This window comes from Triturus cristatus, chromosome 3_1, assembly GCF_964204655.1.
Source record: "Triturus cristatus chromosome 3_1, aTriCri1.1, whole genome shotgun sequence".
Taxonomy (NCBI): domain Eukaryota; kingdom Metazoa; phylum Chordata; class Amphibia; order Caudata; family Salamandridae; genus Triturus; species Triturus cristatus.
The window spans coordinates 423,322,041-423,343,286 of record NC_140583.1 but is presented as its reverse complement, the minus strand read 5'-3'; positions in this window follow the sequence as shown (position 1 = coordinate 423,343,286).

Sequence of the window (21,246 nt, the reverse complement as noted above, 5' to 3'; positions counted from 1 at the left end):
TGTGATCTTTCAATTGGTAACCAAGAGATTACAATGGTAAAACACAGCAAGCTCAAATCCAACCGCTGCTCACCAATGTGAGAAGTTGGCCTGGTATATGATGCTCACTAGTTAAAGTGATCACCTTGTACCATGCCAAGCAACCCTTATGGTGTGGTTGTAAGTCAACCTTTTCGGACTAGCTGCCCTAGTGGTAGCGTAGGCTAAGCAGTCTTTGAGGCTAAACTCGTGAAGCGTGTTAAGCAAGCTGTTTTACCAATAGTAACCCCCTTTTATACCAATGAAAGGACACCACACAGATATATTCAAAATATATATGTATTTATTTCTCAAAGTAACCCCTAGTCTCTTTATGAGCACAGGAGCACAAATCGTCAAACAAGATTATCACAGAATACACAGAAGTTGCACTTTATATGGATAGGCCCTGGTGGCCACTCGAACCATATACTAAAATAGTGGTATAAGTACCACGAACAGAAAAGGGAAAAGGCCTAGGGCCTCTAGCATCGCTGGGCCTACAAGGAGCTAACGTCAGTTAGTGACCAGGAGGTCCACGGGTGGCGTGTGCAGAGCAAATAGTCACACGCGTGCTCCCATAGGTTTCAATGGGTGCGTAAAAAGTACAAAGTTACTGCAAAAGGAATCTTCCGGATGACCTAGGAACTTAAGATTTGGAACACAGGCACTAGAGATGTAATACTACACTTGGGCACAGGAGTGCCAGCTTTACCTCACCCACAGGAAGCGGGTGCATAGGCCTCGAAGTGCGTCGGGTTTCTTCTATCGGTTCCGTGGGGCCTGTAGACAAAAGTGCTGCAGGCGGTCGGTCGGGAAGAGATGCAGTGGATCCAAGAGTGGATCGGAGATGTTGAAGACCTGTAAGCAGAGGGGACAGTGTTCACAGTCACTAGCCAGTGACCAGCGTGGCACCAGGTGGGTACCAGGCGATGTCGGGTGCAAACAGGAAGGAAGGTGTAGCTTGACTCTGCAGCCACGTGGTCCCTGAAGGTCGACGACGTCCAGGAGTCGAGTCACGAGCTGTCCCATGCCGGCTCTCGCTGTCGGCGGTGTCGGCGACTTGATCGAAGCAACCAAGCCTTGGCAAAAGCAATTGTTGTAGGCAAGGAGTTTAAGCTGATGGTTCTGACCAGCAAGGTCAGAGGAACTGCTCCTTTGGAGGGAAGCAAGGGCCAGTCTGGAGCAACCAGACCAGCGGTGTTTGTTGTAGATTTCGTCGCCAAGATGGCCACTAGCCAGCGGGCCAGCAACCGGTTAGGCGCGTCGAGTGGCAAAATGCAGAAGGGCCCCACGCAGATCGTGGAGATGCTGGAGGGCTCACCTTTGGTGCAGATGCTGCTCGGGTGTTGGGCTTCTCAGATCCCAAAGCACAACTTGGAGGGAGCCTCGGTTGTTGCACTTGTCAGCTTGTCGTAGTCGTTCCAAGATGGCTGGCTCCACGTGTCTCGGTGCCTCCACGGGTCTCCTCTTTTCAGGGACTGTGGATCGGGCAGTAGAGGTCTGGAGGTCCAGGTCTTGTCAGTCTCTGGGCTCGGGCTCCAGCGGGAGGCGGCGGCAAAGCAGACGTTGATTCGCTGGATGGTGCTTGCGTTAGCAAGGTGGTCACTCCCTGACCACAGGGGAGATTGGCTTCCGTCCTCTGTGCAGCAGAGCGTCGAAGTTCCCGTCTTCTTCTTAGTGTTAAGTTGATTCCAGGATGTCTGAAGTCTTAGGACACAGCTCCTACCTTTAAGCGGATTCTAGGGGCCGGACTACCTGCTAGGTCCCTCCCTATGGGTGGGACCAGGAAGGGGGGGGGTTACACCCCCAATCCTTTGTCCAGCTCGCCCCAGGCCCGGGACTGGTGTGCCCCAGGACCGGTTTGAACTGGCATATGCACCGAGGCTCCTTGTGAGCCACAGGCATGTCTGGTTTCTTTCAAGCCCTACCTGACCAATACACAAAATCCTGTCTGGGGTGGTGCACGCACCTCCCCTGGCAGGAAACCCTTTGTCCACACCTCCCAAGCTGGAAGGACTCCCAGCAGCAGGAGGGCAGACTTGTGTCTGTGGTGGCAGCATCCATTTTGTGGAGCTGAGGCTATGTCTGATTTTACCCGGGTTTCAGGTACTGTACATGTCGTGTCCCTCTAGAAGGGTGGAATGCTAACCCCGTCGCCAGAATTGGCGAGGGGTTAGTATTCCAATTCGTATGACACCTTACTCGACATGTTTTGATAAAGCCAAACCAAAGATAGCATTTAACCGCGAGGTTCATAATGCACTTAAGAGTATATGGTATGACGATATCTGGAAACAGTAGAAGGAAGTTGTTCCGACCACTGCAGACAGGCTCAGCTCATGCCAGAGCACCATCTCACATGGAACCAAGCACTCTGCCTTCAGGATTGTTAAGGCCTGCCATAGGAGTGACTTATAGGTTACCAGGTGTCCCATTTAAGGTTAGGTATAGGTATACTACACCTAAGTAAGAGGTGATTACACCAACTTACCCCAGCTGAGTGATCAGCCAGTTGTGTCAAATTGTTAGGCCAAGCCTGGGGTGGCATAATACATGCTGCAGCCCTTGGCAGGCCTTGGGTACACCAATGCCCTGGGTACCTAGTGTACACTGGTACAGGGGCTGACAGGGTGATCCACTTCCAATTGGTTATGCACCTAGGGTGCATAGTTTTAATTTAGTAGAGAGAACAGCAGGCTGGGGGTCTGATTGGCAGGCCCACAGCCTCAATATGTCAAAAACCAGTGAAGCAAAAAGCAAAAATTTGGGGTGACCATAGGATAGCAGACCCTACTCTCCTACACAGGTGTTCAACATTTTTTATTGTTTTAATACAGATGTGGTCATCCAGCCAAAGGTGAGATGGCTGATGGTAGCTGTGACTTCAACAACACATAAGAAAATGGAAACCCCTTCACTCACAGACTTGCACAACAATCATCATTTTGCTATAAAGACTTCAACTTCCCAAGGATGCTGTCATCTGCATACTTTATGTATTGAAAATGGACTTGTTCTTCAGCCATACGTTTACCTAGAAGGGTAGGTAGGCGTTTGCTTTCATGAAAGATTAGTTGCATGCATTGCATTCACATATCCCTTGTCTTGATAAGGGCGGCAATGTCACTTATGAGAGTTTTGGGGCGGTGGGGATGCCGGGGCAGCGGCAAGTCCATCGAAAGGCACAATAACAAAGAAGACTTGTAATAGATAGTGGCCTCCTGTACATTTGCCATTTCTCAACAGTTACAGTGATGTTATAGTTAGGAAATAACATTAAAAAAACAAAGAAAACAAAAAAAACAAAGAAATTCACAACAGCAAAAAAAGGTTACCGGGACGTTATAATTAGGAAATAGAAACAAAAACCTTAGAAATTAAAAAAAAAAACAAGGGTTACATGGACTTTATAGTTAGGCTTGGATTTCACTCATATAAAACCATGGAAATTCAGCAGTTATAGTTACCTGTGACAAAGGAACTGACTTTCATGCAATTTTAGGTTCTGCCTCACAAAGGTATTCAATTGGCCTTAAGATAAATCAGCTGAATTGTAAAAAACAGAAGTAGTCTGCTTTGGACAACCTGAAACGTATTACTGGAGCACTTGGTGGCCAAAAGACCTGTCACCCCGCTTTCAGCTAAGGAGAAAGTCAAGAACTTAGGTATTGTCATTGAGAACACTCTTACCATGCATTCACAGATCCAAACTTTAACAGGCTCATGCTTTGGTACACTCCGCATGCTAAAAAAAATTGCTCACCTCATTTGAACCTGGAGATACTGAGCCTGCCCGGGTACTGAGTTCTGAAGCAGATAACAACCCGGCTTATCTTAATAAAGCACTTTTTTGCTGCTTATGTAAGCAGATCATTTTTTTCATTGGAGAGAAGCAGATCGGCACAGGACGAGCTTGTCCAAGATCCCAAATATCCCCCTAGGCTGTATTTTTTTTTTGCAGTTATTTTTTCCAGCATTTTCTCATTTTTGTTTTTAAGGAGATGTTGTTGCCCCCTCCAAATTGTATGATTAGTTCTACCCCATCATAGAATTTAAAAAGACAAAAAAATTCAAAAGTTAAAAAACATAAAAAAATTAAAGTTGTCGCAGCATGTTACCAAAAACAGCTCATTTCAAGAATTACCTGATAATTCCAAAATCTATGTTGTTTGTAGGATGTTTCCCTTTTTTCCCTTCTAAAAAAGCTCTTGTGAGAGTCTCGCGAGAGCCAGGAAATAGTCGGCGGCTCTTACGAGTGGCTCACATGATACACAAGTAAGGTGGGGGGAGGAAATGACCTCTATGCTAAGAAGTCTATATGGCATGACAACTATAGAGGCTAGGTTATGGAGACACACTGCCATGTCAAGTCAGACATTTCCCAGACTTACACATGTGCAAAGTAGACTGTGGGTAGAGACTGCTCTCTTTGCTCATACCTTTATTTATGTTGATGAATGTCCATAGTAGGGTATAACATGGAGTAGATTCTCTGCTGCAAACTGTCTCTTGGACAACTAGTGTGCATATTTGCATGTGAGGACACACTCAGCTTTACCTCGAACATATCTCTATGAGGACAAGCATGTATAGTAAGGTGTAGATAGAGATAGACCTCTCAGCTAACACTTCTCTCCAGGGTCACAAGCACATATAGTAACATGCGCAAAAGAACTGCCCTCCCCACTATCACATCTTCAACAGCTGATACAGCTGATTGCCGTGCATTGTAGAGTATGAAGATGCACTTGGCTCTGTGCCAAGACCTCTCTCTTGTATGAGAGGTCTCTATACGACGGTATGGATGAGGACTGATCTCTCTACTGAGACCTAACTGTTCCCTGACAAGTCTGCATACTAGGTATTAAATACCAACACTCTGTAGCTTAAAAGATGTCCATAGTACCATATGGATAGGTATACATGCAGCAGCACTTCTGCACTCCCTGTAGATGCAACTGGCAATACAATACTGTAATAATATTAAAGTCTATAACAACCATTAAGCGACCTAGCTGACCCACAGCATCCATTGCTCCCCTGCCACACAGTTCCAACTGGTAGCTGTTGCCCCCTCTGTGCTCCAGTCCTCGAGTTTGAGGCCCTTCTATGGCTGAAGGCTCCCACCTGCGCTCCATCCCTGAAGGTCTAGTGACGGGTTCTATCTCTGCTTCTCTCTGCTTTCTTGTCTTTTCATGTTTTTGTATTTCTCTTTATTCTGTGCCTTTCCTGTGCCTTTTTCTTTGCCTTTTTCTGTGTCTTTTTATTTTCCTTTTTCCATGCCATACTGTTCCTCTTTGCTGCCTGCCCCTGATGCTGCTCAGCCCCTGCGTCCCTCACCCTTCCAGCGCCACTTCCCCCCTCCCTGCTGACCAGCCCCTCCCACCTTACTACCACTATTTAATGGTGCCCGCTGTGCAATGAAGATGTGACTTTGCTGACCCTCAGCGTTCGTTACTCACCCTCCACACAGCTCCACCTGGTAGCTGTTGCCCCCTCTGCACTACAGTCCTTGAGTTCAAGGCCCTCCTTCCCACCCTTCATTTTTCTATATTCTCTTTATTCTGTGATTTTTCTGTGCCTTTTTCTTTGCCTTTTGCTTTGCCTTTTTCCATGCCATTCTGTGCCTCTTCGCTTCCAGCCCCTTGCCCACCCCTGTCCAGCACTGCTTCCCGCCTCCCAGCTGACCAGCCCTTCCCACCTCCCTACCACTACTTAATGGCAGCCACTGTGCTGCAAGCGCACCAAAGGCAAGCCCATCAGTGTTTGTCTGTGCCTGGCCCGCTCCACAGATCCAGATCCCCGCGCCTTTCACCGCTAAGAAGCTAGCATCCTTCACACACTCAGCGCTAGACACTCAACAGCCTGCCACCCCTCATTGCCAAATGACACCCAAGGACCGTTCACCTGCCGCAACTGCACATGCTCCTGCCTGTGCACACAAGAACTACCAACTGCACGGCCCCCAAGAACTGGGCTAGATCACCTCAGCTGCATTGTACTCTACACATGCTAACTCAACAAACAAACTGTGGAAATCTGGCAACTGCTCAACTCTATCGCCCCTACAGTGCCTTCTTCATGGAAACCTGGATGAACCCCAACCCTGCGCCAGATGTGTCCACTGCCAATCCGGACAGATACAAAATCATCCACAAGGACCACGCCAACCAACCTAGACGAGGTATTGCCATCATACACAAAAACACCCTCTGCTTCACAACTTGCTCCGAGGACCACTCACCCGAAATGGGGCACCTCCACTTCCAGATCCAGACCAACCCGAACTCCAACCTCCACCGCACCCTCAACTACAGACCCCCCGGATCCCCTTCATAGAATCCATAGCTCACTTCATCACATACCACACTCTCACCTCAACAGGCTACATCCTCCTCGGCAACCTCAATTTCCACCTGGACAACCTCAGCGACCCCAACACCTCAGCCCTACTGGAGAACCTCACCACCATCGGACTCAAACAACTGGTCACCTCCCCTACACACACAGCAACACACACGCTCAATCCCATCTTCTCCACAAGCAACCTCCATCAGCCCCACCTATGAAATCATCTATCCCCCTGGCTACACCCTCCGATACCAGCAAAGTGCCATCTCTGTGGTGGTGGTGAAGAAAATATAGTACACCCTATTGCTATTTGTAGGGAACTTCTACAAGAACGCTGGACCCTCCTGAGACTGCTTTTCAACAAAAAACGGATACAGTCTTGCAGGCAAGCGGTGTTGGCATGCATTTTCGGCAATGACATCCAACTGAGCTGTCGGATGATAAAATTTCTTGTAGCCGACAAAGCTCGCCTTAATATTGCAATAGAATTCCAAAAAGATAACAGTGGTCTGGAGGCAGAGCGGAATATAACTCCATAATCCTCACTGAGAAAGCACCTGAAATAGAAAAGAAATAGGAAGTACAGCATCGGTACTCGGCGCACCTCCTATACTCCAAGAGGCCAAAGTAATCTGGTGGGAACAAGGGTCTAGCTGGTAAACTGATCTTCATTGATTATTACTGTTCAAAATTATTACACCTGAAGAGACAACGGCACCGATTTAAAAAACTATGCCAACTTGGCTTAAAAGCTTCCCTGTAATTCTCGTTCTTAGATTAACTGACTCTGTGTACCTTTTAAAGGCACTTTTAGGAATTTATCTGTTCTATTGTGGGGTTTTTGGTATTACATGTCTTAATCATTTGTTGGACTGAAACGAGGTAAGCTTAAGATCATATGGTGGGCTATCCTATGTCACCCCTTTGTACTATAGCAGTGGTTCCCAAACTTTTGACTCCTGAGGACCCCACTGAGTCACCACTGGAAGTCGGGGACCCCCAAGCAATTTGCATGATTTACATTTCAAACGTTGAAACAGTAATTCGCCAAAAATAAACACATGTGTGCACACAAAACAAATACTCGAATTACTAAGGATTTTAGGAGCATATTTACAAACCCCTACCACCATGGAAACATTACTTTTTGCAACGTTCTTACAAGGCAGCGGTAAGCCACTTAACATGGCTTAACGCTGCCTTGTAAATAAGGCCCCCTTTCGCGCAATGCTTAGCGTGAAAGGGGTGGGTTGTGGGTTTTGCAGTGGGTGTTCCACCGCGAAACCCCTTGATTTTGATGCTGCCCCCTATTCACAGGGGCAGCATAAATAGAAGGCAGCGACAAAATTAACACCAGGGAAAACCAGATCTTAACTTGGCGAAACGAGGAGGAATGCTTTATCTCTCCTCATGTTTGCTTTTTCAATGTGTGCTGCCTTGTGCAGCACACATGGAAAAACCAAAACGCCTCGCATTATTTATGTTCAGGAAGGTGACCCTTCTTGCACATAAACACTCATTAAAAAAAATTGCATTTTGTAACTTCCATGTGTGCTACATTAAGCAGCACACATACAAGTGACAAAACCCCATTTCAAGATTGTTTATGTGCAGGAAGGGGGGACCTTCCTTTACATAAACAATCTTCCACTTCACACAGACACCCTTGCACTGTGTTGCAAGGGTGCCTGCATTTGCGCTACACTGCTAAGTATAGCACCAGCACAGGGCGAAATGTAGGGCTGCACTATATTCTTGTAAATATGGTGCAGCGCAGCGTTTCTGAAGTGGCGGCACGTGTCGTTAAGCCACAGAGGCTAACGACACGCTCCACCACTTCTTTTGTAAATATCCCCCCTTAGTATTTTATATTGAAAGAATTTGCAAAAAACAAAAATTTTAATGGGAAGGTTGGTGCTGCATCTCTGTGACTAACTTTTAAATGGTTGGTTTTATTTCGCAGTACGAGGCTCCTACTCCTGCCAGGGCCAGACTGGGATCCCAAAGCAGCCCTGGCAAATGTTTTCAGACCAGTCCCCATACGGTGCACACCAAGTGTATTGAGCGTGTCTGACCACTACAAAGGGGGCGTTGGGAGGCTCTACCCCCAAAGACATTTAGGAAACAATGGTGTAGTCTACAACACGTTTATCACTTTACATCACACACATATAGAGACAATTAATCATAAGTGTAACTCGGTGTATAGAAAATGTTACATAAGGCAAAGGGGACTACAAGGTGAGGATTCACATGTCATTTATACTGGTAGGCATTTTTAAAAAGTGCTTGGTCTGGAGAAGCTCAAAAAACTTGGGATTCAGAACATAAGACAGTGGTTAGCATTGACTTTAACAATAAAAATTTATTTCCATCCTGGTAAACCTTTTTAGCAGCATCGGGATAATGAAAGACAGGGAAAAAACAAATGACTAACTTGTACCATGCAGTTTGCAAGCAGCTCTTTGATGACAGTTTATAGGTCACTGTGCTAGATTATGTTTGTCACTTATGTACTGCACAGTAACAAAATAATCTTTGTGACAAAAGCAGTAACCCACTCACCTATGCACATAAAATACTGTATTTAAAATGCATGGTACACATTCTTTGCAATAGGCATATTAACCCTCTGTGCTACATTAGATAACTCAAAGCTGCCACAGGACAAAACTCATCTGTCTCCAGCAGGTACATTAATCACTGGTGTTATCTTGACACTTTTATTGTTGCTGGAAAACTGCTAATTATACAGTGCAGTGCTTTTTAAACTGCTGCCTGCGGACCCCCTGGGGAAGTGTCAGGGACCCCTGGGGGTCCCCGGACCACAGTTTGGGAAACACTGTACTATGGGTTTCTAATAATTAGCCGAATAGAAATGGAGAACTAGTAAGCCCAAACCACAAGGGGGGACACCCTATGATTCTCCGCACCCACCCTTTATGCAGCCTTTGCACTAAGTACTTTTTGACCTTATAACACATGCCAGGCCTAATTTGCCACAAACTTTAGCTTTTAGAAATATTTGTATACTAAGCAGACCATGCATTTTATGGCAATTCCCAAGCACAAATTTTAACTATGCTCTGGTCTTCTTGGCTACATTCTTTAAGGTGAAGGAAGTACCGATAGAAGAGGTTTGGGCTAGCTTTCAGGTTAATTTTATGTTCACAAACTACTAACCACATTTTAATAGTTCCTATTTCGTATTCTTAATAATGTTTTTTTATTGAAGAACTGCCACAACACTAATTTAATGTGGTATGTTCCCTTTTTACCATGAAACTGTGTAAATTGACGATTGCTTGTAATTGTTTTAATTTACTGCACAATAAAGTTACTTACTTACTCACACCTATGAACTCAAATGGACTGACCACTGCTACATCCACTTCTCCTTCACCAAACCCACCCAACACCACCAGGTTCACTGCTACACACACAGAAGCTGGAACAAGGTCTCTAAAGAATAACACCACCGACGACCTCCATGGACACCAGCACATAAGCACATAACCTCCACTTATGGATCTCTGAATGCGCTAATACACTGGCCCACAACAGGAAACGCTCTGGCATGCAGCCCCCGAGATAGCCAGCTGGTTCACCTCCACCCTCCAAAAGCCCAGGTGCACCTGCAGACACCTTGAGAGAAGATGGAGGAGCAGTAAGTCCTGAGTGAGCGTCTACGCAGCCTTCAAAACCACCATCACCATGCAGCACCACCTCATCAGAACCACGAAGAAAACTGCCATACAGTAACATATCAACGCCAATGCACACAACATCAAAGAACTCTTTACTGTGATCAAATAATTTTTCAAACCCAACAGGGATACCACTGACATCCCCCTCCCAAGCCCTCTGCGACAACCTTTCCACCTTCATCCACCGTAAGATCACAGACACCTATGACAGCTTTGCATCGCAGGACCCACCCACCGACCCACAACCTCTGCACCTAAATGCTCCAGATCCCATCTGACCCTGCTCAACTGGACGACCCTCACCACCAAAGACAACTTATGGATCATGAAGACCATCTACTCTGGAGTCCCCTCAGACCCCTGCCCACATCACATCCTCAACCAAGCCAGCTCCACCATCATTCCCAAACTCTGCCACACCATCTATTGCTCCATCGAATTCACCACCTTCTCTGAAGACTGAAAACACACAGATCAACCCCATGCTGAAAAAACCCTCTGCCAAACCGCAGACATCAAGACTTGCAGACCCATCTTTCTGCTCCCCTTCCCAGCCAAAGTCATTGAGAAGGCAATCAATGCCCAACTCACCAAATTCATCAAAACAAATGACATCTTGGACACGTCACAGTAAGACTTCAGAAGCAACCACAGCACTCAGACTGCATTCCTTATTGATATAGATGACATCCACGATCTACTCAACCGAGGCGAAACTGCAGCCCTCATCGTCCTAGACCACTCTGACACCTCCCACCACACCCTCTACGCAAGACTCTACGATTCCGGCATCCACAACAAAGTCTTAGAGTGGATCATCTCTCTCCTTACCAGTCAAATCCAGATAGTCAGGCTCCCACCGTTCTACTCAGAACCTACAGAGGTCACCTGCGTATCCCTCAGGACTCCTCCCTGAGCCCCAACATCTAGAATGGCCCTGCTGGCATTCATCATCAGAAACCACAGACTAAACATAATCTCCTAAACCAACCACACACAGCCGATTCTCTCCCTCACTGACAAAACTACAGCTTCCTCAATGGGTTGAAGGCAGTCACCACTTGGATGAAGGACAGCTGCCTCAAACTCAACTCAGACAAAACCTGAGTCCTCATCCTGGAAACCAACCCCTCAAACTGGGACAACTCCTGATGACCCGCAGCGCTCAACCCCCCCCCTCACACCCATCGACCATGCATGTTACCTTGGCATTATCCATGACTCCTCGCTCTTCCACCCGCTTTACCTGCTTCAAAAGATTTTCAGGTAGATCCCCGCCGAGTCCAGCGGAATAGTCAGCCAGGCGGTCTTGACTACAGCATTGCACTCTACGCCGGCACCACCCAGAGGTTCCACAAGAAATTGCATAGAATCCAGAACGCTGTTGCACGACTTATCCTGGACATCCCCCGCTGCAGTTACATTGCTGATCACCTGAGAAACCTCCACTGGCACCCGATCAATTAACAAAAGAATCACCTTCAAGCTATTCAAGCACAGCTACAAGTTCCTCCACAGCACTGGATCTGCATACACCAACCACTGCCTCTCCTACACTTCCACCTGCCACATCCGCTTCACCAACCTGGCCTTGGTCACTATCCCACAGATCAGCAAGACCACTGCAAAGGGAAGATCCTTCTCTTAGCTCGCTGCAAAGACCTGTAACTCTCTTCCTCCACATCTCAGGGAATCACCCTCATTGCCTCAATTCTGGAAGGACCTCAAGTCCTGGCTCTTCAACAGACCTGGCTATTCAACTGAACTGCAGAAACCACCCCCAAGCACCTTGAGACCCCTACGGGTGATTAGCCGCAATCTATAAGAACCCTGCTTGAAGCAAACAAATCCTGAGTAACGTGAAACTTATTTTTATTACAACATATTTTAACAACAAAACAAAACTACAACTATAGTTATAAACTATTTCAACAACTGTAAAACAAACAAAACAGTCAATTTCACTTATTTATAATTTCTTCATAAGATTATGATCAACAGCTTGGTGTAGTTGCAGCAACCAGCCACCTCGGCCAGGTGGTAAAAAAGTCTCAGCAAAGTTTTTCCATGTGTACAGTTTAAAAAAAGGAGTTTAAAAAGAATAGTTTGGACTCATGTTGTTGAACTGGAGAGCTCTTCATGTGCTTCCACATTTTTTTAACCTAGATACACTGTCGCTGCTCAGGTACTTACTGCTGAACAACACACCAATCATGCTTCACTTAAAAAGGCTTTTTTTACTGCTCAGGCAAGCATGTATTTAAGACACTTACAGCCTCATGCATCAACCCAAAATCCAGTCGGTAAAATACCGATTCGGTAATAGCTCCCGGTATTAAGTAAAAAATACCCAATCCCAATGCATCAACCCAAAAGCAGAAATCGCTATTTAAGGAATCCTTAAATAGCGATTCTTTAAATAGGGATTCCTTAAATACAGATTCCTTAAATAGCGATTGCATTTAAGGAATCCCAAAGTGAGATTCCTTAAATGCAATGCATCAAAGTTAAAAAATTAGCGATTTCGCTAATAGGGGGAGCAAATTACCATGAAGATAAACTGCATGGTAATTTGCAAAAACTTTGAAAAATGCACTTTTGTGCATTTTTCAAAGTTTCATGTTGCGCACACACATGCCCATAGAGCATGTGTGTGTGCAACATATGTGCACATATCATTTTCAGGGGTGCAACAGGGTGTCCTTTTGACACCCTGGCACCCTTGAAAGTGCTCCCGCTAATAGCGATTCGGTAATACCGAATCGCTAATACAGACTGGCTTTACATTCATTCCCATGGGCCTCCAAGCCCATAGGAATGAATGGGTAGGTATTCCTTATTACCGATTCGGTATTACCGATTCGGTAATAAGGAATATTAAGGAATCGCTATTTGAATAGTGATTCCTACATGCATAGCCTTTTGCTATTCCTTATTAGCGATTCCTTATTTTTCGCTAATAAGGAATCGCAAATGGCATTGTTGATGCATAGGCCCCTTAGACCTGCACAGGACAAGGTTGTATAAGAAAACAAATGCCCCCTGGGCAATGAGAACATAATTACTTCCCCAATTAATATTTTTTCTTCATTGTCCATACAGTTATTCTTTTCTGTTTCTTCAAAATTGTACTTTTCTTTTTTTATGCTCCATGTATTTTTTGACATTGTAGTTTTCTTTTTCACAATCTGTGTTTTCCCTTTTCCTCCTAAAAAAGACAAAATAACCAGAAAATTAAAAATTACATACTGGTCAATAGTTGATGACAATGATTCATACTATATTCTCTAAACCTTCCTACATCATTCAGCCACACAATATCATATATATATATATCTATAGCACCACTAACTTTTTATCCTTTCTCCTGAAAAATTCCACACCCTCAACCAGTGTGTTTTTTCACAATTAAATGATAACATGTCATCAACTCTGGTTCCATAAAATTTTGTAAAGAAATACTTTTCTATTGACACACCTTTCCTAACAGTGAGCACAGTGGTTTACTCTGGAAATAGCAATATCTCCACTCAAACATCTCATGGACTAAAATATGTGTACAGAATGGTTCATAAAAACACTAGGGGTTGTATTAACAGATTGCAGATTATTTGTTTTATAATTTGAGAAACATTGCCTCTTACTTGCAACTACATACAGATTGAAAAGTTCATTTTTGAACATCACATGCAATACTTGCTGATACCTCTCTTCATTCTAATGTCTACTTTTCAAAAGCTACATTTTGAAATCTGCACCTCTCCAAACAGCTTTTGTCCCAGTAAACCTTATGTAGAATACATTTACCAACAGTAGTGCAAGTACCAACACTTCTCAATAAAGTTAATAAAATATATTAATAACTACAGCTGTTTCTTAAACACAGCTGAAAACACCATTCTCTTTCAGTTCCAAACTATGTCACATCTGCTGAGCACAACTTAAACAGACTTCTTTCTCATTCAAAGCACCAAGGACAATCTGAGCTATCTCTGGCTCTACAGCCAATCATATCACCGCATTTCTTCAACCATGTAATAAGAATATTACCTATTCATTGACCTTGGCCCTTTTTTTCAATTTCTCCCCATAAGAACTCTTGAAACACTTGTGGGATCGTAAAATACCTCGTGTCAGGCCCAATCATTTTCCTTGCGCATCTCACAAGAGTCTTCCGGGATTGAGCGCATCTCATGCAGCAAGCTTCCCTCACTGAAGCTCGTATTCTAATCTCACAAGACTCTTGTGAGATTGCAACTGTATTGTAGGGAAATAGTAGCATATGGAAAGGACTAGCCTCTCCAATCACAACCCTCTCTTGCATAATGGGTGTGCATAGTAGTGTGTGAGGAGGAACTGCCCTGTCCTCTCAAACTTCTCTCTTGGATGACAGGTATGCATAGTAGAGTGTGTTTAGGGACTGGATTCTCTCCTGAAACCCCCTCTTGGATGACTAGTGTGCAAAGTAAGGTGCAGGGAGGGACTGGCATCTCCTCTCAGACCTCCATCTCAGATGACTGGTGTGCATGGCAGTGAGTGGGTAGAGGCTGACCTCTCCTTTGAGACCTCTGTTGCACATGACAAGTGTGAGTAGTAGAGTGTGTGGATGGACTGGCATCTTGTTTGAGACATCTCTCTCGAGTGACAGGTGATCGTAGTAGGATATTTGGATGCACTAGCCTCTCCTTTGAGAACTTTCTCTCAGATGATGGGTATGTGTAGTAGGGTGAATAGGGAGTGACTGGCCTGTCCTTTCACACTTCTCTTTCAGATGTCAAGTGTGCATAGTAGGGTGAGTGGATATACTGATCTCTCCTTTAAAACCCCTCTCTCAAATGATGGCTGTGTGTAGCAGGCCGTGGGGCAGACCTCTCTCTCAGATGTCAGGTGTGCATATTAGGGTATGGGAAGGGACTGGCCTCTCTGCTGAGACCTCTCTTTGTAATGATGGGTGTACATAGTAGGGTGTAGGGTGGGACTGGTCTCTCCTTTCAGACCTCTCTCTAAGATAACGGGTGTGACTAGTAGGGTGTGGGGAGGGACTAGCCTCTCCTTTCAGACCTCTCTCTCAGATGAAGGGTGGGTATAGCACAGTGTAGGAAAGAGCTTGCCTCTCCTTTCAGACCTCTCTCTCTGTAATGATGGGTGTGCATAGAAGGGTGTGGTAGGGAATGGCTTCTCCTTTCAAACCTTTCGCTCAGATGACAGCTGTGCATAGCAGCGTTTGTGCAGGGACTGGCCTCTCTGCTGAAACCTCTCTTTGTAGTGATGGGTGCGCATAGTAGGATTTTTGAAGAGCCTTGACTCTAATCACAACTCTTCCCAATTCAAAGATCACATACCTCATATTTTTAACAATCCTGTGAGAGTCTTGCAAGATCATAATTTAAAAAAACCACAAATTAAACTTCTACTCATCACAGTACTAAGTCTCACTCACATCCTCTCAGTAACAAGCACTACAATGTGCATTTCTACTAATAGAATGTATTGAGAACTCACACACTCCTTTTTACTAGTCACAGTCTCATGAGAGTCCCCAAGGTCGTGAACATTGTTTAAAAACAATATACATTTATATTCAGCACAGTAGTTATGCCTTGGAGACCTCCTCTCCAAATCTAGAGGAACAGGATGCCTTTCTGTTCTGCTCCATTTTTTAATTCATGCTCTCACGGAACGCTCGTGAGCCTCTCGTGAACCCAACCGTCCGAATCTCTATATTATTCTGACTCCCAGTAGCTTAAAAACTACTGAATGTATTTACATCAAATCACAAAAAGCACAATCTGATGACCAAGAGCTACCTTCTTGTTGAATTTGGTGTAATTCCGTAGAGCAGCTTTTGCTGTACCCCATCTTAAAGAAGTCGATGGATAATGCACTGGAATTTTCCGTTTTGGGATCCCTCTTTTTTCTGACGTTTACCCCATGTTAATTCCTCTATGACCTTTGAACTCATCTACAGCCTGAACCACTGGACGGAATTGCACCAAATTTGGCAGAAAGTTAGATTTGGTTATGCAGATCACACTTTTATGTGATTTGGTGCAAATCCTTTCAGTAGTTTCTGAGCTAGTAACCAAAAAACCAATTTGTGTATGTAAGACGTGAATTCTCCACAGATCCACCTGTGGAGGATCCAGAAGGGAAAAGGAGGCGTTGATTGGCAGTCCACAGTTTGAAAGAAAAGTTGCGGCCGCCATTTTGTTCCTCACATTGGCCTGATGCAGGGAAAATGCACTGTAAAAAACATAAGGGGTCAGGATCTAGGCATCTTACCCCAGAGGAATCGTTGAGGGTCCACAAGTGACCCCTTATAAGCCCAAAGTTGAAAATTACTTTTTTGCCTAAACTTATGGGGGCAGATTTACAAGCCCCTTGCGCCTCATTTACGCCGCCATTGCGTCACTTTTGTGACGCAGCGGCGGCGCAAATCCTGCGCCATGGTGCGGGGTACTTACAATGTGACGTATCTGGGAGATGCGTCACGTTGTAAAGCCCTGCGCCAGAAGTAGGTGTTCCTGCGCAGGGGGGCGTTCCGTCACAGGAACGCCTCCTAAAAGTGGCTGAGTGAAATCTACGAGATTTCACTCAGTCACTTTTAGGCCCATGCTGCGTCAAAACCCTGCGCCAGCCTGAAGCAGGCGTAAGGAATGATGCAGCATTCACAAGATAGGGCCCCCCAGAAAACTGCTGGAGCTGCGTCGCAAGCAATGCGCCACTTTTACGGCACAGATGCGTCACGCATCTGTGCCGTTTTCGCCCCATGGTGCGCCGCATTGTAAATGCGGCGCATCCATGGTGGCGGAGCTGTGGCGCACAATAACTGGTGCATCCCTGCTGATACACAGGGATGCGCCAGTTATTGTAAATATGCCCCATAATATGCTGATCCTCTGCAGATTTGGGCCCCTGTAGAAAAAAACCCATAGACATTCACAGATGAACCAATGATTGGAGGGTTGTCATAGTTAGGCTGCGATTTACCCATACAAAACCAAAGACATTCAGCAGTTATAGTTATACTTATAGTTACACTTATCTGAAGGAACTATAACTCATGCCATTAGGTAACTTAAGACGAGAAAGCAAAAGACACACAATTGATGGATGTAATGCAGAACAAATCAAAGCATTCACCCCCAGTCAAGAGATCTGGGTTAAATCCATCATTCTTTTGCTCACCATGCCAACCCAGTTTAGACCGTGCCATATGCAAATCAGTCTTGACCCTGTGCCTCATGAGAACAGTCCAGCCTGATCTGCCAAGCCAGGTCCTTCCTGGACCGGAAACAAGCATCCTAGGACCGGTTTCGGGGTTTCACCCCTCTTCAGCCAGGATAGCTTGATTCCAGTGGCACAGTGAGCCCAGGACCCATGTCTGGGCATACCTAGGGCACTTAGGACGAGAAAGCAAAAGACACACAATTGATGGACGGAATACAGAACAAATCAAAACATTCACCCTCAGTCAAGAGATCTGGGTTAAATCCATCATTCTTTTGCTCACCATGCCACCCTAGTTTAGACCTGGCCATATGCAAATCAGTCTTGACCCTGTGCCTCATGGAAACAGTCCAGCCCGAACTGCCAAGCCAGGTCCTCCCTGGACCGGAAACAAGCATCCTAGGACCAGTTTCGGGGTTTCACCCCTCTTCAGCTAGGATAGCTTGATTTCAGTGGCACAGTGAGCCCAGGACCCACGTCTGGGCATTACTGGCGCACTTAGGATGGGACAGCAAAAGACACACAATTGATAACTTAAGGCAACTAGTCATAGTTTCTTAACAAAAGTCTAAATATAAGTCTAACTGTAACTGCTGAATTTCTATGGTTTGGTATGAGTAAAACATCAGCCAAATTATAATGACCCTGTAATCTTTATTTTTATCAGTGAATATATATATTAATAGGGTGGAAAAATGTATCCATTCAAGCGCAACCCTAACATGGGGTAGAACTGGACTGCTGGAAAGATACATTTAGGACCTGGAAAATTAGCAGAAAATTAATGAAGTTACTCGAATGAGCAAATTCAATTGAAGGATACAAAGAAGGGAGTTGGGAGCAGAGAAAATATAGGACTAATTGACAATATGTATGAATGAGGAAATGAAGGAAAGAATCCAGCTTCATTATAAATACTGGAAAGATACTATCCTGGAGATTATATTCGTAGCAATAAAGGAAAAAACACTGGTAACCATAGTTTATTTTTTACAATTATTGAAAACATAGGAAAACACAAAAAAAAAATCCAACTGGAATTCACATCAAATAGATTATGTATATACTGAGGAACAAATGGTAGAATGAGCTTCCATTTGAACTTTGAAATTTAGACACCCTTTTTCAATCTAAAACTAGATTTAAAATATCTACATTTATGCCCTTAATGGCCAGGGTAAGTCATTTGACAATGCCTTCAGGTTTTGGCACCTTAAACATTCTGGTCTATTTGACTTGGACTTGTTGACTTGAAACAATCGTTCAGTCTCTATGATACATTTAAATCCATGAACTGCTAGGGAAGACTGGCTATGAAAACATTCCAATTGGTGATAATATTTTAAAGAAAGACTTTTCATTTCAGTGTTGTTTGCAGATCATTTGCACACCTCCCAGATCAATAGCAAGGTGGGACCCCAGGTGTGAGGCTGTAAAGCTGCAATCTGGGCATGGCTTCAATCCATTCTAAGATGAGATCAGGGCTAAAGGTATCTATAAAGCAAACAAGAGCTTCCAGGATGCTCCTTTTCTAATAGGAAATCCCAATTTAGCATTTACTAAAATAGCGATTTTCTAATAGTGATTAGGAATCCATAGAAATATCTGTTCGGAAATCGCAGGTTGCATACGTTCCGTTTTGTGATTCCCAAATAGCGACTAATACAGATTTGCTATTTCGGAATAGCAATTTCAAACATATGGACCATGATCCCTTGGCATAAAGTACAAGGAAACCCAGAGAATCCATATCAGAACATCCACACAGGTAGTCCATACAGGAAAATCCAATGGGACAAGGATCAAGTACAAACCACGAAGGTAGTTAATTTGTAGAATCATTACAGAAGGCAAGAACTCAAATGGTTAGTCAATGAAATTTAAAATACTCAAAATGTAAACCAATGTGAGCCAGCATAGCAAATGGAAGTTGAGCGCTATTCTAGTTAATAGCCAGAACCAAATATGGTCATAGGGACTGTTCAGTTTAAAGGCAGAAGAGAATCATGAAAAATATTCATTCTTGTGAGGATAATTAATTCTGCTACTTGTGCTGAAGTAACATTGCACAAGTATGATTCTTCGGCAATGTATGCTATTGTGAAAAAAGCAAATGCTGCACCATGTTCCTTGAAGGTATCTCAGATGTGAACATCTCCAAATAGAACCATATCACCTAATTAAAGTGGTGCATCTTGTATGCATGGTCTTGGTTTGCTACACAATTCTGTCACTTCAATGCAATCATGGTCACAATCATTGCTTCCATCATCGGTATCTTCCCCATCAGGAACTGGCAGAAGTGTGGCAGAATTAAGGGAATTGCAGTGTTTAATTGATATGTTCTGTGCTACAAGAACAAATTGTTCATATTTTGTTAGGTGACTGACTGTCAGATGCTGAGTTTGTGTAAGAGTCTGCAAAAAGTGAATATGGGACCAATACAATAAGTGTATAGCCCATCACAATCCTTTCTGTTTGCTGAATTGCACGACAGGTACAATCAATGCTCCTATGGTAGCTCAGACGTCCAGCAGCTTCTGGATCTAATGTGGCAAAAAAAGTAGACTACTGGCTGCTTTGTAACTCCTTGTTGTGGAGTAAGAACTGAAAGCGAGCACCATTAGCTCCCATTTTAATTTTTTTTTATAGCAGCGGTGCAACTTTGCGGGCAGGTGCCAGCATCAGAATAATAAATATGTTGTATACAATCACAGCAATAATACCAAACTACCATTAGTGATCAGGCACTTCATATACAATCCCTATTAGGGGTTGGTATTCCCATGAGGTTTCCACTCACTGCTGCAGGGTTGAAAAGGCTGAGGTACCCGATAATATTCATCATTTAAGTCCTACCCAGTTTAACAAGTGAGTACTATATCTGCGGACAGCACGTGTGTCCAAGTCTTCCAAACCATCTTCGTACTCTACAGGAGTGGCCTCTATTATGGTCTCATATGAGGATTAATACATTCTCGACAATCTAGGGTGGTCAAATGTCATTCTTCGCTTCTACCTTTGCCACATACACATCCCAAATGAATTTAATTGGGCACCCTCCATCCCTTTGTTGAGTCAGAGCCGATTTGTAGAGTGGAACTTATCACCCATGAGTGTAGCTGAGTGACGTTGCCAGATGAACATCCAGGTCTTTAGTTTCTTACAGAAGTTGATTTGTAAGGGGTAGGTCCTGATGTTTTGGGGAAGGTCATTCCAGGTCTTGGCAGCAATGTGGAAGAAGGATTGATCTCCTGTTTTGCTTCTGCGAATGAGAGGGATATGTGCAAGGGGTGAGAGACTGAGTGTAGGTGCCTGGTTGGATGGTAGAAGTGAAGGCGATAGTTGAGGTAGGCAGGTGGAGGGCTTTGTAGGTTTGGATGAGTAGCTTGAATTTGAAGCATTTCTGGATGGGTAGTCAATTTGGTTCTTTGAGTTGGGCAGTGATGTGTGCACTGTAGGGGATGTCTAGGATGAGTTTGGTGGGAGCGTTCTAGAGTCTTTGAGTGAGTTGGTTGGAGATTGAGTCGTAGAGTGCATTGAAATAGTCCAGTTTGCTGGTTATGAGGGCCTAGTTAACCATGAGTCTTGTATTGGTTGGGATCCACTTGAAGATCTTATGGAGAATTCTTAGTATGAGGAAGCAGGAAGAGGTTAGGTGTTCACCTGTTAGAACAGTGGTTCCCAAACTTTTGACTCCTGAGGACCCCACTGAGTCACCACTGGAAGTCGGGGACCCCCAAGCAATTTGCATGATTTAAATTTCAAACGTTGAAACAGTAATTCGACAAAAATAAACACATGTGTGCACACAAAACAAATACTCGAATTACTAAGGATTTTAGGAGCATATTTACAAACCCCTACCACCATGGAAACATTACTTTTTGCAACGTTCTTACAAGGCAGCGGTAAGCCACTTAACATGGCTTAACGC